The 25,606-nt window shown below is 42.6% G+C and overlaps 1 pseudogene; it reads right to left on the bottom strand.

The window, feature by feature from the left end:
* Nucleotides 1-20,978, bottom strand: part of LOC139548470 (zona pellucida-like domain-containing protein 1) — a 32,216-nt pseudogene extending 11,238 nt beyond the window's left edge.
* Between the last annotated feature and the right edge of the window lie 4,628 nt (nt 20,979-25,606).

Genomic DNA, 25,606 nt, shown 5'->3' with positions numbered 1-25,606 from the left:
AGCCATATTAAAACTTATGTGTTGTGATAATTGCATTGTTTGCTTTATAACCTGTTAGATCATATGCCTTGCCACCATTATATGTAGGCCTAAGGCCAAGACAATAAGAAGACACAGTGACAGAACAAATTCAACCACACCTTTCTTTCATCACAAAACTGGAGAGCAACCGCTGTCCGGTGAAGTCCACAAAGCATATTGCATGTAACAAACAGTTACATGACCTACAGCATGGTTAAGCAAGTTAATGTTTCTGACGTTTTTAAACTACTAAACAACTATTGATTTAGAACCACGGAGAGTTACCGCAAGTTGCAAAGAAAACAGGAGCTGCCTCCACTATTTCAGCCCCATTTCAACTTCAACATTTCAACATCATCAAATCAGCTATGCTTAGTCTAATACAGTGACAACTAAAATATACTAAAAACTGTTTAGTCCAATCAACATAAGCTAAATATGATGTGGCTGTCCATGGTTCTGATTTATTGTTGGATCAGAATCACTATTATATTAACGGAGAATTAAGTAAAATCACAAGTCCAAATCCCTGTCTCCATCCATGCCTAATTTAGGAAAGGGGCAATTTTAGCTAGCTAGCGAGCCACTGGAGGACAACAACACAACGAGATGCAACAATTCAAGTTGTTTCTGTCAATGACGTATTTCTCTTGATGCGATGTGATTGGAGTGAAGCCAAAATCAAAACGGACTTCTCTTCACAGATGAGTTCACTCAGTTAAATTCACTGCTGATTGTCTATTATTTTACAAAAAAATGTATCAAGGGAGGCCAAATGCTCTCTGGCTTCCCTTGCGTTCAATGTTACGGGCGGTAACAATGTCATACTCTTTATAACCAGACAGCATCAGATAGATGGCCTACACGTAGAGGCCCAGGGGGTTGCTGTTTCGCTCGCTCGGATGCTTTCTCAGGTGAGATACATTCAGCCTTTTGGCAATTGAATGAAAATTAGGAAAATAGAGATGCAAACATTTCTTTTTTTGCCAATTTATTGGGGAAGCCTGGCTTCCCTTGGCATCCATGAATACACACCACTGGTGGTTGGTCTAAGGGGCAGAGCAGAACAGCAGAGAACGTAAGCCCTGTGACATTTGAATCTGGGGGATTTGTGTGGCTTAAGCCTCATGGCCTGTTACTAGGAGAAATACCAGTTTTGTTTTTCTACAACGGTCGTGTGGAAGTGAGGAGCCAGAGTTGGTTTTTGGTTTTAAAGATGGCCCTGGCCAGGCTGATGTTATCTCTTTCTCCCTGGGCGCTGAATAACAACATGATGACCAGTACCTTCGTGCTCTGACTGCCCTGGGTGCTGAATAACAACATGATGACCAGTACCTTCGTGCTCTGACTGCCATCTTATACAACCTACGAGAACACAATTTGGAGGGCCTCTTTCACACCTCTGCTCCAAACAAACTAAGATTAGCATGGCAATGAATACCGTTTGGAAACTCATGTGGAGAGCCCATGACAAAGCATTGCTATATGGCCTAAAAGAGGCTGTTCAGCAGGTGATGTGCACATAATGTGTGTAAACAGCAAATGTTCTGTGTGGTGATATATTAATGTTTAAGAGTAAACACAAACTGCAGGTTACACTTTTAAACTAAGCATCATAAGCCTGGAGATATACTTTGATGAACATTGTTTGTGTTATTCTCGAAAACCTGGGAATTTATTAGAGTGCAGTGCCTCCTAGCACAAACATATTTTGAGATCCTGAGCTACATATGTTAAGCCCCCCCCCCCCGATGAAGAACTGTGTGTGATGTCAGCAGACAGAGCTAAGATCCTATTGACTTGAATGAATCATCTTGCATCATCTTGCCTTTCGGTTATTGATTCATCGTAGAAAAAAATTGTTGAAGCTGCAGTTCATTAAATCCTGAATGTGGTGCTTATTTTGGAAATCAAGATGGCATTACTCTTGTTAAGTGCTTGCTGCGGATTTTAATTACCTTTGGTAGGAAAGGTTTCAGTGCAGGAACAAATGGGAGGGGGGGGGTTCTAAGTAATTCAGCACTGGACTGAGCAAGCCCCTGTGTCCCTGCTCTGGTGCCGTTTCACTCGTCACACTCTCCACTGCCTCCCTCAATGGCCTATTTGAAACTATTTAACTTTGGGCCTAATTTTTTAACTTTGTTGCATTTATTTCATGTGTAGATTATCTAACTGTGCCATTCAAACCTAACCTGCTCTAGTGAAACATAGTCTTTATGAAATTGATGACCTGTTTCTAGAAGAGATGATTTGTCTCTGAAAAAGTAGCAGGTAACATTAAAACCCATCTTGGCAATATTTCCCTCCCCATAGCAATACATTTGATAAGCCTTGTGATGGTATAGTGGTTTTGAAGCAGGATATGTAAATGTTTGATATCTAGGCCTATTGTAGGAATCCAGACAATATAAGACATCTGAAAAGAATGAATTCATTTACATGTAGCCTGTAGTCACATAAAGTATTGTCTGTAAGTATTCTACATGGGTAAACAGTTTATTTTATTTGATGTTCTTTTTAAACTGTTATTTTGTGCAATCTTGTTTCATCTCACATGGGGGAGTTTCATTCATAGGGAAATATGTTCTGATTTTAAAATAGCTGACAAAGAAATGGAATCCAATATATTCTCCCGATTACGATTATTTGAGGATGTTTGCTGTATGAAACAACTTGAATCTATCAATTCCAATATCAAACACTGTGATGTTTTTCCGAACGTAAATTAAATCTATTTGAACCCTCTTTAATTCTCTGACTCAGGTCTTGGTAAATGTGTTGAAAAGTGTGGTACTACTGTGAATATATTTTTACCCATGGGGATCGGATTCCTATGCTATACAACAGCAGAGGCCCATGGCCAGCACCATGATAGTGACTTAAAGTGCTCAAACTGATGCATTGTGTGCCTGCCACCCAAGACTTTACATCAATATAATGGAGGATCAGGTGTAGTCTTCAAGGCCAAATTGAAAGGGCTCCATGTTCTCCACACGTCGAAATCGCACCAATGGCACAACAGACTACAGTAACAAAACAGTCTTGTGTTAGTGGATGGCTACACATGGATGTATGATGAATTATGTACAATGATGTCTGCACTGGTAGACAATTAGCATTTCATCGGCAATCTATTGAGATTCCAAATAGTGGGGTTCAACTTTTTACTCCTCAATAAATGAAACTGTTGCAGATCGACTCAGCATAACCAAACTGATGTGTGAGAGGCAAACTTAGGCAATTATGACATTTCAGAGGCAATTCAGAGGAAGATTAATTTCATCAAGCTTGAGAGGCCAATTTATTATGTGCATAATAAATCGGTTCATCCAAATGGTCTTGTCTATTTTGCCTGTGTTTTTGTTTTGTCACATAATGTTATACGGCCTGCAACAAGGCACTGCTGATTAAACCTTCTGAGAATGCTAAGTTGAAGAGTGAAAATGACAAACCTATCTGTAACACAATTGAAGGGGGTTTGCACTTGCATTCATAACACATGAACAATTCAAGACACCATAATATTCCCTTTTTATTATGGAACTCTAAATGTATTATTGTTACATTATCTTAGATCACTGGAAACGACCCCATATTGCACAATTTCCCTCCTGCTATGAACAAACATTCAAATGACAAAGAATACACAAATCCCTCTGACATCATTCAGGTCTGTGTGCAAGCTGGAAGGAACAGTTAATGGATGGATCCACCATGCCCCCACCATGCATGCCATCTGCTTCCTATTGCAATGGTTCTTTACTTGAGGAACAACTGTTTTTGTGGACCATGTCCATGGCCACATCCAACACCAAAATGTACAAAATAAAGAGAGGTACTGGAAATATCGAAATTGAAAAACGGAGAGAAGAGAATTGAAAAGGAGCATGAAATGAAAGCTTGTAGAGCTCTCAAAGAGGCATTGTCAGATTTCAAGGTGTGTCTGTTACATTGAGGCATGCTTGCTTTCCAAACTGTCTTCTCTTCCGTGAAAATAGACGATAGGCTTATTTTATTGTCCTTCTTATTATCTGTTGGCACGGCAGCACAATGCTGCTTCGGTACATGAGGGAGTCAGAGGTGAGGGTTAATACCATTATTCATTGATGCCATCCACTATTCTCACCCAGAGAATCTGCTGGACTGATAATGAGTGGGTTGGCCCATCTCTGATGACAAAAAAACATTGAAATAGAGGAAGTCTCTTTTCCGTCTCTACTCAGAGTAAGACATCACAGTGGAGGTGGAACTACATAGCAGGCTATGTTTAGCTGTATCATAGCACTCTCAATGAACAATAATTATCTTTCAGTATAAAGATTCCATTAAAAAAAATATATCTTCATTTATACAGGTTTTTCTTATTGAGATAAAATCTATTTTTCAAGAGAGACCTGGTCCAACAGCAGCAGGGGGAACAAAGTTTCATACAAAACAACTTACATACACTAACACAACATTGAACAAAACTATAGACACACATACAGTACAACAATTACATATGTTAATAGCGTATTTACTAACTGCTACAATGTGCATTCCATGCCCAAGGCCACAACAGCAGTGCTAGCTCAGGAAATTAGCTCCAGTAAACCTCTTGTAACTGGTTAATTTCCCTTGTTGGTACTGCAGCTTCTTGCGATAACAAACCCACTGAGTTCTAGTATTACTCAGACTGTGTCTGGCTCGTACTCCTGGCTCCATGAAGCCTTCTGGCACTTTCTCTCCGTTTTAACAGAACAGGGCTCTAATCCCGCCAGCACCGGCCCCATTCCACCACAAGGTCAGAGGTCAGGCCTCCAACCTTTCCACAATCTCCCGAGCCGGTACCTACTTTCTATTCAAAGATGAAACCTCATGTCCAGAGGTCTGTTTTTGACAATGAGGCATTTGTAAGTCAGTCCATCATGTCTCTACAGCCATGACTATCTACTACTATCAAACACATGAGCATGCACACACATGTACGCACAAGCCCACTCACACATACCAAAATACGCACACACCCACATACCCCAACCATGTAAACAAAATGAAACAGAAAGTGGAAGATATAGGCCTCAAATTCTCCCAAACACTTGACTGTACAGTATAAAACATTGAAATAATACACTGAGGTTCATTAGATCTTCTAAAAAATAATCTCACACTATTTACTTAATCCACCTGAGTTTGAAAGGCTCATACTGCCCTTTCTCTCTCTTCTTAGATACAACATTGATGAACTAATTAAAGAACAGATTATTTCTCTCTGCACCTTCTCTCTTTGTGCGTCATCAAAGGATTAGCCAAACCCATTGAATGTTTAATGTGGAATTTTCTAGAACACACCTTCATCCCATTATTCATTCATTTTAATTTCATGACCATGAAAAAAGGAGACCCTTTTTTAACTTTTCTACTCCCATCACCACAGCTCAGTGGAGAATGAAAAGGCTGAAACATTCTTGATGTTTCCACTCTCAGAGAAAAAGAGACACCAATTAGAAGTCTCTGACGGCTGCTGTCCAGTGCTTCAGGGAAAAGACTGGCTGACACCTACAGAAGGAAACCGCAGTCAGGTTCTGTTAATGTTGGCCATTTAATCCTTCATAACCCATGTAACCAAATGAGCCACGCTGAATATATTCAGGACTACTTTTGTTGTTTGGCAACCCAGCCACAAGTACACAACCACAACAACAACCACAGCAAAACAAATGAGACGAGGCCACACCCGTCTCTTAAATTATGTCTCCCAGCAGACCATCTCATATAAGGCCCTCAGAAAATGAGAGAAAACATGTCTGAAAGGGTATAAATCTTTAATCAAACGGTGGTGATGTGCCTTGCCTCCAGCACTCACAGGAAAATGCGGGTTGAAGGATGATGCAGAGAGCTCAGATATTTCTCCATATTTTCAGGGATGTGTCATGGGAAAGGTTTATCTGTGTTTTGGGCTTCCAGCTCCTCAGCTCCCACAGGGATCTCATCTTTCCACTGCATTCTAAACAGGGTGGAGAACAGTTGGTAGACAAGCACATTTTTAAATAATTTTACTCCCCAGTTAACGATCTGAAACACACATCAATCTCTCTGATGCTTTTCAGAAACATCTTGACAGAGAGTAGTTTTACTCAGTTATTTGCAGGTTGCTTTGTGGTTTTACCATGGGATTTGAGGGATATCACCATCTAAAAATGGCGCTCCCTGAACCTAGAAGATTTTTTGAAAATGCGAAAAAGAAAACGCCATACTTCACAAGAACTGAATGGTTATAGAATATTATTTGGTTGGAGAAGAGAGAGTCCGAGTTTACTCCCCTCATGTACCACTAAAATATGGCATTTAGCCACCTGTAGCTAATCCAAGAGGTCTGCTGAAGCTTCACACAACGATAAGAGATCTCTGGGGCTTAATGGCAGCAGCCTTATTTACTTTAGCTGACTTTACACTCATAGAAAAAAAGCATTATTCAGCTGTCCCCATAGGATAACCCTTTGAAGAATGCTTCTTGGTTCTATTAAGAACCCTTTTGGAACACCAAAAAGGGTTCTATGGGGCAGCCGAAGAACCCTTTTGGAACCATTTTTTCACCAATGAAAACCTTGCTGTACAGATGTCTCATTTATTGTCTTGAACAATTCTGTCTTACAGGTGGGTGTGTTAAGTAAAATTATGCTTAAGCTTTCATTTATTAATAGAAATATCTTGTTAGATGGACTCATCAAAGGTTAAAAGAAAGACAGACAGAGAGTGGGCGGTGAGAGGCTGTGTGAATGATAAATAAGCGAGAGGTAGTGAGAGTGTGCTCCCGGCATATGCAACTCACCCCCGCAGGCAGAAGAATGATTGCGAAGAAAATAAGTAATAGCACATGCATTTATTTTTTCACCTGAAATGAGGAGTCAGAAATGAGGTAGGGCACATTAAGCACCTCTATTCTTTCACGTTCTATCAGAAGGAGTAATAGGAGTCGGTCTGGGAAAACATGGAGCTGCATTTCAAAGGCTGTGCAAACAACAGGGCCTTGAAAACTACACAGGGCATTGAAAACTACACAGGGCATTAAACTACACAGGGCATTGAAAACGAACAGGGCATTGAAAACGAACAGGGCATTGACAACAACAAAAATTACAGTATTTCGATAGTCCATCTGTAGATGCTCTACAGCAGGGCTCTCCAACCCTGTTCATGGAGAGCGACCGTCCTGTAGGTTTTAACTTCAAACCTGTTCATGGAGAGCGACCGTCCTGTAGGTTTTAACTCCAAACCTGTTCCTAGAGAGCGACCGTCCTGTAGGTTTTAACTCCAAACCTGTTCATGGAGAGCGACCGTCCTGTAGGTTTTAACTTCAAACCTGTTCATGGAGAGCGACCTTCCTGTAGGTTTTAACTTCAAACCTGTTCATGGAGAGCGACCGTCCTGTAGGTTTTAACTCCAAACCTGTTCCTAGAGAGCGACCTTCCTGTAGGTTTTCGCTCCAACCCTGTTCATGGAGAGCGACCATCCTGTAGGTTTTTGCTCCAACCCTGATCTAGTGCACCTGATTCTAATAATTAGCTTGTTGATAGGATGAATCAGGTTAGTTACAACTGGGGTTGGAGCGAAAACCTATTGGAGGGTAGCTCTCCAGGAACATGGTTGGAGAGCCCTGCTCAACAGACTATCTACAGACTATCAGTAACATGTCAACTAACTATCTAGCTACCCTAACCCTAGCTTTAACCCTAACCTTAATCCTTATTCGAACCCTAAACTGAACCCTTACCCTTTGGAAGCAGTTGCTTATCAACAGTTTGCTGATAGTATGACCATCTGTAGAGAATCTACAGATGGAAAATCCAGACTATCCATTAAAGTGTGACCGACATTATTAGCAAATAATGAACAAATACATTAAAACTACAACAGCACAAGGGAAAACAATGAAACTCAGTTACATTTTGTGCTAATGTCTGAGACTGAGTGAGTAGGCCCATATATCATTGATTGGATTGTAGCCATGCACCAGGCAGCATTTCTTACATTTTATCCAAATAATCGTAATATGGCAATTACAATAAATGACAGTTCTGACATTTCAGGACAACCTGAGACCAATCTCAAGAGTCGAGACCATCATTTGAGAAACCCAAAGGAGAAATAGGAAAGTGTTTTTTTGCAGGGGTTTCTGCCTTGCAATTAGCTTCACCACTGCACTTAACTCATTACAATTTGCTCAGCAGGACTTTGCCTTGAGAGTTGACGCTTGACTGCACTGAGGGGGGATTTCTCCTAACTCTTTAGTGCCGTGCTGTTTGCCAGCGCTTTATGCCTGATCAGCTTGCCAGTTCCGCCTTTATGCCTAATCACTCAAAATACCTGAGTGAGACCAAATGGGGGGCTCTTCATTCTTCACCATGGAGGAAATGCAATTACATGGACCCCATCAACTTGGTGGCTGTGCCTGGCAGGTTAAAGTGCCAATGTACAAGTATGAGGGTATGGCTAAGCTAAATACATATCTCTGGCCTGTGAATATCTGAGGGTTTGCCTATCTGTCTGTCTGTGAGTTTGGGTCACAGTATGCTGTGTACTGCATGCATTATGAAACAGGTTGGTTTAGCCTTGCAGGCCCTCGCCCCAGGCAGTCTGCCCCCAGTTTGGGGATGTCTGGCTCCCTCTATGAATTATGAAAGGTAATCCTGCTCCTCAGGTCTCCCAGCAGCCTACACAGGGATTTGGGCACGTTGGCCCATCTCAGCCAGAGTGTCAGAGGGCATTTGTGTTGTGTGAGTGTCTCTGATAATGCCATGTGGGCGTGGCTGGCCTGCTTCCCCCTACACCCCCCTGTAGACTGCATTAGTGTTGGGTCAAACAGGGCTAGGTGGGCATGCATTCCTCCAGTAGAATAGATAGGAGACAGGGTGTGGGTGCAGAGAGCCAGCCAGCCACACACTCCACACTAATAGTCCCGGTCTCAATTCTCTGCTGATTGCACCACACAACATTTTCACTTCAACCACCCCCCCTCCTGTCCTGCCTACTCCCCTCTCTGCCTCCTAGTCTGTTGACTACTAACTCAGTGATTGCAAAATCAGGGGGTCTGCCATAATATATGCACTAGCTAGACATTGTCAGCACTTTATCTGTTCTACATATTTCCCTTTTGCTGACAATATAGGTTGTAGGGCATGCACCAGAATATTTTAAAAGGAAACATCTTATTTTGTAAAAGCAATGAGCCATACGTGTTGATAAAACCAAAGCTAAGACTTTACTGTGTACAATTCTGACAGATAAATTCTCAATAAAATATTGCCTCTACCAAATGGAGGTTGGTGCTCTTCAATGCTCTCCCAGCCCCTCAGCCCCCTCCCTGCCTCAGCCCCTCCCTGCTTTCTGTCTGCCTGGCTATGCATTATTGATGGAGTTTAAATTAAATGTGCCTTTGTTCCATGAGAGACAGACACAAGGCGTGTTCCCCTCATTCACACTCACAGAGTAGTCAAGAGGAGCCTTCTGCCCTCTATCCCGGCATGCAGCGGGGGCTTCATCCATCACATTAAGAGGTGTTCACATCAATCATTAACAAGTAGCCCAATGTTGAGAGAATGGTGGACAGCTTGAAAAATATGTTAAGATGAAGCAGGACAGGGTGATGATGACCTTTCCCATTTCAGAAGATGTATTTAAGACTAAGGAATATATCAAGATGGAACAGGGGAATTGCTGTGAATAAAAATGTATTTAATAGAGAGTCAGGAAGAGATCAATGCTGCTCAGGTTTATTCTGAAATAAGTAAAAGTCTCAACCAGACTCAACAGATGAGCCTCACCATCCTTTAAAGGGGGTTTAGTGTAGAGGACTCCTGATGAGTTGTGAATCTGACACTCAAATCCTGTTTCTTGGGCCACCACTTCACCTAGTAATTCCACAGGGGTTTTCTTCACTCTACTCTGCTGTAGTTACCTATAGTTTAATAATATTCTAGTAACCTCTTAAAATATGTGTTAAGAGTTTGTGTACCGGTCAAGAAGACAAACATGGCTATTCCTCTAAAGTAGTATTACCCCGTCTTTTGGGATTTAATATTCTTTCTGTCTTTCTTTGTCTGCTGTACTGTTTTCATAAAGACAAAGCCAGAAACCAAACTCTTGTTGTCTCAAATCCACATACCTGCTGAAAATAGGGAACAATTTGAGGAATTCCAAATCTAAACCAGGTGCTTGGGTCATAAGATTAGAAATCCCCTTTGCGTGACCGTAAACCTTTAGCCTTTTTCTTCTCACACTTCTCCTGGTTAAAACACGGATTTGTGAGTCTAGGCTCTGTATCTAAACAGATGCCAACGGCGACCTCCAGAGCTATTGGTCAGGCTTCTCTTTGAAAGAGATGTCAGTCACACACACATGGCACACACACCTCGCGTGCGCACATTCATTGCCTTCGGAAAGTATTCAGACCCCTTGACTTTTTCCCCGTTTTGTTATGTTACAGCCTTATTCTAAAATTGATTAAATTGTTTTTCCCCTCATCAATCTACACACAATACACCATAATGACAAAACAAAAACAGGTTTTTAGAAATGTTTGCTAATTTATACAAAAAAACGGAAATATCACATTTGCATAAGTATTCAGACGCTTTACTCAGTACTTTGTTGAAGCACCTTTGGCAGCGACTACAGCCTCGAGTCTTCTTGGGTATGTCGCTACAAGCTTGGCACACCTATATTTGGGGAGTTTCTCCCATTCTTCTCTGCAGATCCTCTCAAACTCTGTTAGGTTGGATGGGGAGTGTTGCTGCACAGCTATTTTCAGGTCTCTCCAGAGATGTTCGTTCAGGTTCAAGTCCATGCTCTGGCTGGGCCACTCAAGGACATTCAGAGACTTGTCCTGAAGCCACTCCTGCGTTGTCTTGGAAGTGTGATTATGGTCTTTGTCCTGTTGGAAGGTGAACCAGTCTGAGGTCCTGAGCGCTCTGCATCAGGTTTTCATCAAGGATTTCTCTGTAATTTGCTCCGTTCATCTTTCCCTTGATCCTGACTAGTCTCCCAGTCCCTGCCGCTGAAAAACATCCCCACAGCATGATGCTGCCACCACCGTGCTTCCCCGTAGGGATGGTGCCAGGTTTCCTCCAGACGTGGCGCTTTTCTATTCAGGTCAAAGAGTTCAATCTTGGTTTCATCAGACCAGTGAATCTTGTTTCTCGTGGTCTGAGAGTCTTTAGGTGCCTTTTGGCAAACTCCAAGCAGGCTGTCATGTGCCTTTTTCTGAGGAGTTGCTTCCGTCTGGTCACTCTACCGTAAAGGCCTGATTGGTGGAGAGCTGCAGAGAAGGTTGTCCTTCTGGAAAGTTCTCCCATCTCCACAGAGGAACTCTAGTGCTCTGTCAGAGTGACAATCGGGTTCTAGGTCACCTCCCTGACCAAGGCCCTTCTCCCCCGATTGCTTAGTTTGACCGGGCAGCAAGCTCTAGGAAGAGTCTTGATGGTTCCAAACTTCTTCCATTTAAGAATGATGGCGGGCACAGTGTTATTGGGGACATCCAACGCTGTAGATATTTCTTTGTACCTTTCACTAGATCTGTGCCTCGACACAATCCTGTCTCGGAGCTCTACGGACAATTCCTTCGACCTTATGGCTTGGTTTTTTCTGTGACATGCACTGTCAACTGTGGGACCTTTTATAGACAGTTGTGTGCCTTTCCAAATTTAACGCAGGTGGTCTCCAATCAAGTTGTAGTAACATCTCAAAGATGATCAATGGAAACAGGATGCACCAGAGGTCAATTTCGAGTCTCATTGCAGAGTGTCTGAATACTTATGTAAATAAGGTATTTCTGTTTTTTATTTTTAATAAATTTGCTAACATTTCTAAAAACCTGTTTTTGTTTTGTCATTGGGGTATGTAGATTGCTGAGGATTTTTCTTTATTTAATCCATTTTAGAATAAGGCTGTAACGTAACCAAATGTGAAAAAAGTCAAGGGGTCTGAATACTTTCCGAAGGCACTGTATGCACACAAACACACACACAAACGCACACACACGAATGCACACACACAAACAGAATCTTCTTTTCCTCTATTATAAAACTTTCAAACATCTAAATCTCGTGTACTTGTGTCTCTGGGGCCACATCTAATGTGTAATCTAATGCATCTTCAGCTGATCATATCTGATCTAAGGGCCATGAATTTTACCTGCATGGTATCCATGCCAACATGACCACTCTTTTCAAATTTGTAAGAATACAGAGCTCTATGACAGACAGAGACCTTGGCGATGTGTCTGTAAATAAAGAAAGCAAACACAGAGAAGGCTTTGTTAATTTCATAAGGGAAAATGATAGACTAACTTTTCATACGGCTGACCAGAATTACAGCAGGCCAGGTCTGTCAATCCTTCATACATGTCCTGTCTGACCAATTCAAACACAGTGCCATGCAAATGGTTGCTCAGTAATATAATCCCCCAAATAATGTACAGCTGAATTAGTGTATTATTATCCTTACAGACGGATCAATAGAATCATTTGTCTCACCCCACTGGGCACACACTGGTTGAATCAACGTTGTTGACGTGTAACCCACGTGGAATAGATGTTGAATTGACGTCTGTGCCCAGTGGGACTGCTCTTTATTTACAGCGAGCATAGTGCAGCACATGAGATAGTGATTGTTTCTTGTTTCTTTCATTCTGTTTTGAGTGTCTCTATAACCACATAAGATTTCCTATAAAGCTCCCACATTGGCAAAATTGAATCTCAACTGAATGCATGATTTATTTATATTCTGTACTGTATATAAAGCAACACGAATCTGTGGAAGGCAAGGCACTGGTTGCAGGCAGCTGGTTCCCCCAACAATACTAACAGGCACATACCTAACACAAATCACATCATGAGCATGCATTATTGTGTTACTGTAATGGTCATGTGTTCCATCTGGCCTGTCAAGTTAGGCCCAGACAAATACATTAGCAACAGGAGCAGAGCAACCAAACAGAACACAGAGTTCCAAACCAACCACTCTCCAGACTAGATCCCTCCCTCCCAGAGCATTAACATTTTAGAGAGCCCATCTGTAGCTAAAGGTTAATGTCCACGCTATTAGAGAAGCACACGCCTGTCCTTGTTGTTTTAATTCACTTATAAAGAGGCCCTTATAGAGGGGAGATTTATACCTAACACACAATTACACTAATCATTATGGAGGATACTTACCCAACTGATTTATCCTCTGCTGTTTTAAAATGGGTCATCCTGTCACAGAGTTTGTGATGGCCTACTGGGTGTGAATTCATAATTAGATTATTTTCTAACAACGCTGAGGAAAGTTCCTCAATTTTTGCCACGTTTCAGGCAGATCACTTTTCATAGGGTCACACCACATATTCACCTTGTATTTTTTAGGACACCATTATCAAAGGCAGGCAACTCACTTTACCTGTGAAGAATATGGTGCTAAGATTACTTTAAAGAGACATCCCTAGTGAATCATGCTCTAATTTAAAGGTGCTATGGACTGAAATGCCAGTTAAACAATAAAGGCACTCCATACCACTGCATTGCAGACAGCACATGCTTATCTTTGAGGATTCCTACCTATCACAATTTCATTTGTTAATTAGAGTAAGCAAAGAGACTCTCCAACATCAACCCTATGCTGAAAAACTGAAAATGGTGGTTAGATACCCCCTAGTGGAAAGATGCTGGAAGAGCAGCACATACTGCTATGAACAGATACAGTGGGGCAAAAAAAGTATTTAGTCAGCCACCAATTGTGCAAGTTCTCCCACTTAAAAAGATGAGAGAGGCCTGTAATCATAGGTACACTTCAACTATGACAGACAAAATGAGAAAAAAAATCCAGAAAATCACATTTTAGGATTTTTAATGAATTTATTTGCAAATTATGGTGGAAAATAAGTATTTGGTCACCTACAAACAAGCAAGATTTCTGGCTCTCACAGACCTGTAACTTCTTCTTTAAGAGGCTCCTCTGTCCTCCACTCGTTACCTGTATTAATGGGACCTGTTTGAACTTGTTATCAGTATAAAAGACACCTGTCCACAACCTCAAACAGTCACACTCCAAACTCCACTATGGCCAAGACCAAAGAGCTGTCAAAGGACACCAGAAACAAAATTGTAGACCTGCACCAGGCTGGGAAGACTGAATCTGCAATAGGTAAGCAGCTTGGTTTGAAGAAATCAACTGTGGGAGCAATGGAAGGAAATGGAAGACATACAAGACCACTGATAATCTCCCTCGATCTGGGGCTCCACGCAAGATCTCACCCCGTGGGGTCAAAATGATCACAAGAACGGTGAGCAAAAATCCCAGAACCACACGGGGGGACCTAGTGAATGACCTGCAGAGAGCTGGGACCAAAGTAACAAAGCCTACCATCAGTAACACACTACGCCGCCAGGGACTCAAATCCTGCAGTGCCAGACGTGTCCCCCTGCTTAAGCCAGTACATGTCCAGGCCCGTCTGAAATTTGCTAGAGAGCATTTGGATGATCCAGAAGAAGATTGGGAGAATGTCATATGGTCAGATGAAACCAAAATATAACTTTTTGGTAAAAACTCAACTCATCGTGTTTGGAGGACAAAGAATTCTGAGTTGCATCCAAAGAACACCATACCTACTGTGAAGCATGGGGGTGGAAACATCATGCTTTGGGGCTGTTTTTCTGCAAAGGGACCAGGACGACTGATCCGTGTAAAGGAAAGAATGAATGGGGCCATGTATCGTGAGATTTTGAGTGAAAACCTCCTTCCATCAGCAAGGGCATTGAAGATGAAACGTGGCTGGGTCTTTCAGCATGACAATGATCCCAAACACACTGCCCGGGCAACGAAGGAGTGGCTTCGTAAGAAGCATTTCAAGGTCCTGGAGTGGCCTAGCCAGTCTCCAGATCTCAACCCCATAGAAAATCTTTGGAGGGAGTTGAAAGTCCGTGTTGCCCAGCAACAGCCCCAAAACATCACTGCTCTAGAGGAGATCTGCATGGAGGAATGGGCCAAAATACCAGCAACAGTGTGTGAAAACCTTGTGAAGACTTACAGAAAACGTTTGACCTCTGTCATTGCCAACAAAGGGTATATAACAAAGTCCTGAGATAAACTTTTGTTATTGACCAAATACTTATTTTCCACCATAATTTGCAAATAAATTCATTAAAAATCCTACAATGTTATTTTCTGGATTTTTTTTTCTCATTTTGTCTGTCATAGTTGAAGTGTACCTATGATGAAAATTACAGGCCTCTCTCATCTTTTTAAGTGGGAGAACTTGCACAATTGGTGGCTGACTAAATACTTTTTTGCCCCACTGTATACCAAATGTTTACTGTATGATAGTGAATAGGCAGTCTGTGTTTGCGTTCCATCAAAGAGGCTCCTTAATTTCTCACCCAGATTTGTAGCCCTACATTTTTATATTACAAGTTGAATTAGGGTCACTTCCATTTCAACCCAGTCAATCAATTTGTAATTGGCCATCATTTTCTGTGAGTTTTGAGAGTTTAAATTAACAGAATTTTCAATCATTTTCTGATTTTCACATGAAATAGAACTGACTGCAACTCTGCAACGAGACAAGGATCTCTGGTTTCGAGTATAGTAGCCTTCGCTCTACAAGCGGCTGTAAAATGAGTAAGATCTAAAGTTGTCCGTATGCTTGAGCTATAATTTGCCATTTTCCTTTTATCATTATAATTTGTTTTATATTGTTGTGTCTCAATGAGCCACTACGCTATAAATAGGAGCTAAGGGCAATAGCCAGGTCACTCTGAGGAAAACGTCCGCTTGACGTCAAAACGTTAGTCACCTGTCTGCATCCTGTACAATGGATTAAAGTGAGCAATAAGAAATCAATCTCTGCCTTTTGTGTTGAGTGCTCCAACTCCTTTTTACCTCGAATTAGTCCTTTTGGAAGTTTTTCTTGGTAAGCCATTCTGGTGATTTTTGTCATTCCTTTGTTTGCTGAAATGTGAAGGCCAACCTGAACTCTTGTCCGTATGTTTGTTGATATCATGCTATAGCGAAGGTTTCTACTGATGGTACAATTAGAAACATAGCCATATTGATCCTGCAAGCTTTGATATAATGCATGCAAACATGAAGAAATGGCAGAAACATATACATAACTAAAACCATTCACTTCTTGGAAATAAGCAAAGGTTTCACAGAACAGTTTTCACAAGATACATTTTAAACATCAATCCAAAAGTAAAGCCACAGAAACCCACCTGAGTATCCATAATACAAGAATCACACAAGCCTGAAAGTTATAGGACGTCATGCATGTAAGATTATTTGAAAGGGTCCTATTTTAGAAAAGAAGGTTTGCAGTCCTTAGTCTCACTTCATTTGGATATAAAGGTCATGACTTCACGTGCATGAATTTCTTGGAAATAAATAGCTAAATTAATCTTCATCTTCATATTTCTGGAATATAGATTTTTTTAAAGACATACATACACATGCCACTTTTACTCATCCTTATGGCATCTTATATCACTTGAATGCAGGGTACACTCATTTGCTACAAATATTTAATTCAACATGTCCCATCTTTCCATATAACATGCACAACAAAGATCAAGATTACAATAACCTAAAGTTTTGAATAAAACTTTAAAATGCAGCTCTGGATTGTACATATATTACACTGTCCATGTTGCCTATCCAACTAAATCTTAGGTTTCTCACAGGGTCAGTAGTCAACTATTTGTGTTTACAATGGTCACGGTCCATCCTACTTGTTAGCACAGTTATTACCTGGGAGAATGTTCATGTTACCGACCCTGTAACAGTTCCTCAAGAGGTCCAAAGAAACATAAACGGCGCCAAAACAATAGTCAAGGTTGAGTGAGTACAAGAGAACACTACTCTTTTGTTCTATATTTATATGAAATAAAATAAATGTAATCCCAGCCCCCGTCCCCGCAGGAGGCCTTTTGCCTTTTGGTAGGCCGTCACTGTAAATAAGATTTTGTTCTTAACTGACTTGCCTAGTTAAATAAAGCTTAAATAAAAATAAATAAATCAAATACACCAGTACTGAAATGTAACCCTGTTGAACTCATGTCATGTCTCTGTCTCCTGATGAGGGCTTTGGCATGGCAGTCTGGCACTGGCATTAGCTTAACCACATCCTTTTGCAATAAAAGGTTGCAGCCATCATTAGAGCAGCCACACCAACTACAATGAGAACTGCCATGGCAATCTCCAGGCCAACAGACGCACCCCGGCCGTTTCCTTCGCCACCAGAAAGCGCTGTTCACAAAGGGGAGCGGGAGCAACATGATACAGTACATTACACCAACAGCCAATGGAAGAGCTTCTGAGCAGCTCTGACCTTCCTGTTAGAATGATGTTAACCACATTAAAAGTGAAAGGTTTGCTGTCATATGATAGAGTTAATGTGATAAAGAAAAACATACCCTCTTCTTTGGAAGTAAGAGAGGCTGAAAAAGAGAGAAACAGAATTCATAAGATTATTCCAAATAAATTGGCATTACATGTGAGTGTTGGAAATGGAAAACAATAGATATGCCTAGTGAACATGATGGTGAAATTATCTTTACATTAACAAATGTCTTTTAGGAAAGCTATGTGGTCCTAATATGGGCATATTGGTACATATAATATAACATATAGATACATAGAGAGTAGACATACAGCTCTCTGCCATGGTCTTGATGGGTCCTGAGGTGAATAGAGCTTCATCTGAAATCCCATCCTGGCCGATGAGGGTTTCTGCAGCCCTCCTCCGCCTCCTGTTGAATTGCTATGTGGTGGGAGAGAAAGAAAGAGTACAGAAAAGTGAGTATCGTGCTGGTATAGGGACCATGCTATTCCTCAATAAATTGTTTATACAGTGAAACACCAGGTGTACAGTTATCTATACCTAACATATAGCAACAAACTGTATGCTGCAACCTGGACTCAAGGGTAGACGTAACATAGTATAATAAAATCTGGGACACTCAAATTAGTATGATAGGTTACGTTTGACATGTACGATACATGTATATATTATTTTGTGGATGTTCATCATCCATTTCATATGATATGTTACAAATTACTATTTGCATGATATGTTACAGAAATAGCACACTTTCGTTGCTAGACATTTGCATTATACTCCTACCTATCCACCCCGACCAACCACCCTCCTTTTATTTTTGCCTTAAATAACCTTCTGTCTCATGTAACCATACCAAATGTAACATATCACAATAATTTCAGTGTCCCGGTTTTTTGTTTACCATGTTACATCTAGTCTATGAGACCAGGCTGCAAATTTAGACAGCTCAAATGTGACTTCTGGAGGCAACCCACTAGTAAGGGTCACTTTCTAACTTTCTTTGTAACCTTTTTTATTTTATTTGAATTTGTAAAGCTGCCAACAACCAAAGCTGTGACATGTTATGGATGGATGGAGCATAACGTTGTGTGGTCAGATCAATGGTACTGTACCTTGAAGGTCCTGCAGTTGGTGCGATCACAGAGGCGGGTGATGCAGTGCAAGTAGTAGGTGGAGACGGTCTGGTTCTGCTGCCTGCTCAATGAAGCAGAAAGCAGGGAAGTAGAAAATGGCCTTATGGCTATCTCCATTCTCCAGCATGGTGGTCATCTGATCTATGGAGCACCTTTACAAAAAAGGTGAACCTCACGTCACAATTGCCCACACACAGGCAGGACAACACACCGATGGATACAGAAAGAGTATTAATGATTGATCTAAAAATTGTATTAATGTTATTTATAAGGCACCTTGGTGCCTAGAAAAAGTGGCTACTCCTCCGTTTTGCATTGAGCTCACTAGATAAAGATGAACCTGGATGGAGATAGTTAAATTCTTTAGTGAGAAGGTACACTGTGTCTGAATGCAAAGGAGGCAAGACATTTAATCAAGCCCAGTCTTAAAATTATTTCTAATTTGATATGAACTTGGCTACTAACACTTTTTCCAAATTTGATTGAAGAGTGTTTAAAAAAAAAAAATTGTCTAACAATACAAAGAGATTAAAGAATGTTAAGATGGACACGTAGTATCGGTCCAGAAGCACATGGTATCTGTAGAGAAAGAGTGAGGTCATCAGAACAGAGTCAAACACTTCAGATCACAAGTAGAACCCTCTATACACATTATTTAACAGTTTCAGTTTGGAACAGAACTGATAGTAATTATTACTAAGGCTAAGAGGGAACACAACGAGAAGGTTCTTACTAGGAAGTCAGGTTGGCAGCTAAAACCTGAACGTAGACATTAGTCCTCAGCTCAATACCCAGAGGAGGGATAACCAGGGGTGTGGTATAGTTTGCATCCTGGTGAAGGAAGAAAGGAAGATGGCACCATTATAAAAGCGCACTTACATAAGATGAGACAGGTTTACACATGTTGGAATGGGATTACAGTTATTTTATAAGGTGGCAGCACATTGGAAAATTGGCACTTTGCCATGTCGAAGCTGAGTGTATTTGAATGGGGGTGTTATGTAGGTGGTGGTTGTGTTATCCTACCCTGAACAGGGCCATGCTCAAAGCACTGATGAAGCTACCATTGTTGTCCTTCACAGCAATGGAGGAGGCCGACCTGAAGATGGGTTCCAGTGTAGCTGACTGATTACTACAGCAGGACCCAGGATAACACACACTCCCCACAGAAACATCAACTGCTTTGAACTGTGTTTGAACTGTGCAATATCATACTGCAAACAAAACTGTTTGGTCTCCCAATTTCAATTGCTGAGCAGTGTCTGATTTTCAAATGTAAGCGATATATGCAGTGAATCTTTTCACTTACATGTCCACCTGGGTGTTGTTGACGAGGTATGTTGACTATATGGCTTTGAAGGTTGCTGTGCGCAATAGTGTGTACAAGCAAAACAGAAAATCAGATCTCTTATTCCCTTTAAGTTTATTTTAGACTGAAAGCCATCACCTGTTCTTCAACTCAGCTACTTTAGTCTAAATGGATTTTCAATTTAGTGTTACTTTCTAGCTCATGATAAGGTACGTTTCAAAAGTTTTAAAAGATTCACAGGGGTCAAAACCTCTCAGAGAAACATACATTCTTTGCTCCCCCATTCCCCTCAGTCAAGGTTAGTGGTGCTGCGAGTGTTCCCTCTAACACAGGGCTGCCCAACCCTCTTCCTGGAGATCTACTGTCCTGTAGGTTTTCAGTCCAACCCTAATTTAGCATATCTGATTCAGCTAGTTAAGGTCTTGTTGAGCAGCTAATTAGTAGAATCAGGTGTGTTAAATCAGGGTTGGACTGAAAACCCACAGGATGGTAGATCTCCAGGAAGAAGGTTGGGCAGGCCTGCTCTAACACAACACTCCTCCAGGGCAGAAGGAGAGCATACAGAAACATTCTCCTATTAATAATCAAGAAGACACTCCCACATGCGTCCCCTTGGCGAACGGGAAAGCTGAATCTCAGGACAGGAGGATTCACTCTGGTGTCCAGAGTTCCCTTCCAGACTGTGTTATCCATGATGTGGTTCAGGATCAACAGACCCTCATTGCATTCCGTGTAGATGGCAGGGCAGATTTGAGTAGCAAGGTCAATGGAGGAGGTCCCACAGACCACAGAGATGGCTGTGTATTCTGATAGATGCAGGAAGACACTGAATGAGATTGAAGATATTCAAATGATTTCTGAGCCAATACATACAGATAAACCACTGTAGTTTAAGTGTCCCTGCTCTGAAGCAATCTAGCTGTTTTAGACATGATTCAAATAACAACTTAACAAGACTCTAACCCTAACCGTCTCAAATCCTTTTATCATAAACACTGTCTTATATGAAGCTGAGATGGTGAGGCTTAGCTACAGTAAACAAGAGTTGAAATGGAGAGTCAATGTAGTTACTATGCCTGGTAGTTACAAAACCCACATTCAGCAGGGGTGAGGGCTTGATCATGTCCCACAATATCAGAATGAGGAAACTGGATAAAGCCATCTCACCAATCTGTCTCACTGAAGATCTGCAGCAAAACACACAGATTTCAATGTCAAGTATAACATTTAAAAATCTAAACCAAGGTGTAAAATACAGTTTCAAGACTAGCATAAAATACTATGGGATGACTCCTTATTCCTAGATGTGTGCAATCTGTAGTACGTTGTCTTTTCTAATAGCTTTAGTCTCTTATCTGAATAATGATTGTTTACTGTCGACACAGTAAAGTGTTTTCATCCACTTTTAAGGGAGGGAGCTTCAGCACTATAGTATATTGTCATTAAAATGAGATAATGTCACGATCGTCGTATTGTGGAAGAGAGGAGGACCAAGGCGCAGCGTGATAACAATACATCTTCTTTTATTGAAGACGAAAACGAAACAAAGAACACTATACAAATTATACAAAACAATAAAACGACGACCGTGAAGCTATAGAATAAATAGTGCTGACACTAAACATTGACAATCACCCACGAACTACCTAATGAATATGGTTGCCTAAATATGGTTCCCAATCAGAGACAACGATAGACAGCTGTCTCTAATTGAGAACCAATCTAGGCAACCATAGACATACATACACCTAGACTAGACACTTTAATCAACTAAGCCACAGCACCCATAAACATACAAAAACCCCTAGACAATACAAAACACATACATCCCCCATGTCACACCCTGACCTAACTAAAATAATAAAGAAAACAAAGATAACTAAGGCCAGGGCGTGACAGTACCCCCCCCCCCCCAAAGGTGCGGACTCCGGCCGCAAAACCTGACACAGAAGGGGAGGGTCCGGGTGGGCCTTCTCACGGCGGCGGCTCGGGTGCGGGACGTGGACCCCACTCCACCATAGTCAATACCTGCTTTGGTGGTGCCTCTGGAGCGGGGACCCTTACAGCGAGTACCGGACTGAAGACCATCCTAGAGGGCGCCACCGGACTGAGGGGCAGCTCCGGACTGAGGGGCAGCTCCGGACTGAGGGGCAGCGCCGGACTGAGGGGCAGCGCCGGACTGAGGGGCAGTGCCGGACTGAGGGGCGGCTCCTGACTGGCGGGCGGCTCTGGCGGCTCCTGACTGGCGGGCGGCTCTGGCGGCTCCTGACTGGCGGGCGGCTCTGGCGGCTCCTGACTGGCGGGCGGCTCTGGCGGCTCCTGACTGGCGGGCGGCTCTGGCGGCTTCTGACTGGCGGGCGGCTCTGGCGGCTCCTGACTGGCGGGCGGCTCTGGAGGCTCCTGACTGGCGGGCGGCTCTGGCGGCTCCTGACTGATGGACGGCTCTGACGGCTCAGGACAGATGGGCGGCTCTGACGGCTCAGGATAGACGGTCGGCTCTGACGGCGCTGGGCAGACGGGCGGCGCAGGCGGTGCTGGGCAGACGGACGGCTCTGGCGGCGCTGGGCAGACGGACAGCGCAGGCGGCGCTGGGCAGACGGGCAGCGCAGGCAGCGCTGGGCAGACGGGCAGCGCAGGTGGCGCTGGGCAGACAGCAGATTCTGGCCTGCTGAGGCGCACAGTAGGCCTGGTGCGTGGTGCCGGAACTGGTGGTACCGGGCTAAGGACACGCACCTCAAGGCTAGTGCGGGGAGCAGCAACAGGACGTACAGGGCTCTGGAGACGCACAGGAGGCTTGGTGCGTGGTGCCGGAACTGGTGGTACCGGGCTGGAGACACGCACCACAGGGCGAGTGCGTGGAGGAGGAACAGGGCTCTGGAGACGCACTGGAAGCTTGGTGCGTGGTGTTGGCACTGGTGGTACTGGGCTGGGGTGAAGAGGTGGCACCGGATAGACCGGACCGTGAAGGCGTACTGGAGCTCTTGAGCACCGAGCCTGCCCAACCTTACCTGGTTGAATGCTCCCCGTAGCCAGGCCAGTCCGGGGAGGTGGAATAACCCGCACTGGGCTGTGCTGGCAAACCGGGGACACCATGCGTAAGGCTGGTGCCATGTACACCGGCCCGAGAAGATGCACTGGAGACCAGAAGCGTTGAGCCGGCTTCATGGCACCTGGCTCGATGCCCACTCTAGCCCGGCCGATATGAGGAGCTGGGATGTACCGCACCGGGCTATGTACACGTACGGGAGACACCGTGCGCTCTTCCGCATAACACGGTGTCTGCCCGTACTCTCGCTCTCCACGGTAAGCACGGGGAGTTGGCGCAGGTTTCCTACCTGACTTTGCCACACTCCCCGAGAGCCCCCCCCCAATAATTTTTTGGGGCTGCCTCTCTGGCTTCCAGCCGCGCTTCCGTGCTGCCTCCTCATACCACCGCCTCTCGGCTTTAGCTGCCTCCAGCTCTTCACGAGGGCGGCGATATTCTCCAGGTTGTGCCCAGTGTCCTCCGCCGTCCAGAATTTCCTCCCAAGTCCATGAGTCCTGCGATCGCTGCTGCTGCCTTTTACCACGCTGCTTGGTCCTTTGTTGGTGGATAATTCTGTCACGATCGTCGTATTGTGGAAGAGAGGAGGACCAAGGCACAGCGTGATAACAATACATCTTCTTTTATTGAAGACGAAAACAAAACGAAGAACACTATACAAACTATACAAAACAACAAACGTGAAGCTATTGAACAAATAGTGCTGACACTAAACACTACACATAGACAATCACCCACGAACTACCTAATGAATATGGCTGCCTAAATATGGTTCCCAATCAGAGACAACGATAGACAGCTGTCTCTAATTGAGAACCAATCTAGGCAACCATAGACATACATACACCTAGACTAGACACTTTAATCAACTAAGCCACAGCACCCATAAACATACAAAAAACCCTAGACAATACAAAACACATACATCCCCCATGTCACACCCTGACCTAACTAAAATAATAAAGAAAACAAAGATAACTAAGGCCAGGGCGTGACAGATAAATTGATAAACGAGGGATCATCTGAAGGCTCTGCTTTCATCTGTGTTCATATTTTGTTATGGTGGATGGGTAATTTACATCACATTACAATGCTCTGATTAAAAACGTCATATTAAATGCCCTATGCTAATCAAGTGAATCCCTTTGTTAATATGATAATTTCAAATACATTACAGTGAGCAAGTACTGATTACAGTTATCAAAAACATTTTGAACAAATTCGATTCTTCCTGACAGTGTTGGGGAAAGTACACAAATATGATTCACCATGGAATGATGCCACTGTGATTCACTCACGCATGTGACAGAGGAGATACTATCATGTGACACCAATGCAAATAAAACCAAATATGATGTAAATGTCACCAAGAAATGTCACCAAAAAATGTGCCCTGTGTGACTTCGAAGAGTGTCTACATCTAGGGGCCCTTCTACTTTGGTATGGAATCAGAAGTGGGACTGAACGGAACTGCATGAAGGACAGTAGTAACCTGGTCTTGTCAGGTGAGCCACCTGGGAAGGGAAAACATTTATTCTGATTAATAATAAACAATAATAATAAATACAATTTATATAGCGCTTTTCATTACAGAAGAAAAGTAATTTTTACTATTCTCATTATGGTAGGTAAACAGTTTATAATAGCATTAAGGCACCTCGGGGGTTTGTTATATATGGCCAATATACCACGGCTAATGGCTGTTTGCAGGCACTCCGTGTTGCGTCGTACATAACAACAACCCTTAGCCGTGGTATATTGGCCATATACCACACCTACTCAGGCCTTATTGTTTAAACGCAGCCTGGGTTTGGACCTGGCAGTGACCTGAACTTGCAGGAGCGGTAGAGATAATCTTAATGATCGGCTATGAAAAGCCAACTGACATTTACTCCTGAGGTGCTGACTTGCTGCACCCTCGACAACTACTGTGATTATTATTATTTGACCATGGTAATTTATGAACATTTGAACATCTTGGCCATGTTCTGTTATAATCTCCACCCGGCACAGCTAGAAGAGGACTGGCCACCCCTCATAGCCTGGTTCCTCTCTAGGTTTCTTCCTAGGTTTTGGCCTTTCTAGGGAGTTTTTCCTAGCCACCGTGCTTCTACACCTGCATTGCTTGCTGTATGGGGTTTTAGGCTGGGTTTCTGTACAGCACTTTGAGATATCAGCTGATGTAAAAAAAAGCATAATAGCTTATCAAAGATAGTAAATCCAGAGGGTGATGACTGCTCTCATTTCTCTCCTCTCAGTCATCGGCGGCCATTGTGGACAGAGAATATAATGTATAATAGCTGCTGAAATATGGGATTAGCGCAATAAAGGGCCCAGATTACAGGATTGTTGTGTAGGTTACATTTCACAATTAGCATGGAGTTAGACATGTGATAGCAGGCCACTGGGACCATATGCCTCTAATATGGAGGAAAATAGATCACAATCATCATAGAATTTAATTGCAACTGCTGGAATACAATCAAAAATAGCAATATGTATGCTGTATCTTTGTTTACAGACTGCCTGTGCACTTATTCAGAAAACTGGAAACATCTATAAGGGGGTCTACCTCTACTTTCTACAATAGCCAGAAACCTTCTGTGATTTTATTTGACCATGGGTTAAAGACACAATCAGGTTCGATTCAATTCTAGCTTGAAGTCTAAAACATGGCACAACATCAGTGTTAAAAATTATACTGATACACTATAAATAAGGCCAGTAAATAATATCATTAGGCAGAC

The sequence above is a fragment of the Salvelinus alpinus genome, chromosome 21 (assembly GCF_045679555.1).
Source record: "Salvelinus alpinus chromosome 21, SLU_Salpinus.1, whole genome shotgun sequence".
In the NCBI taxonomy this organism is placed as follows: domain Eukaryota; kingdom Metazoa; phylum Chordata; class Actinopteri; order Salmoniformes; family Salmonidae; genus Salvelinus; species Salvelinus alpinus.
Note: the sequence above shows the minus strand (reverse complement) of the source record. Positions and strands in the feature narration are given on the sequence as shown.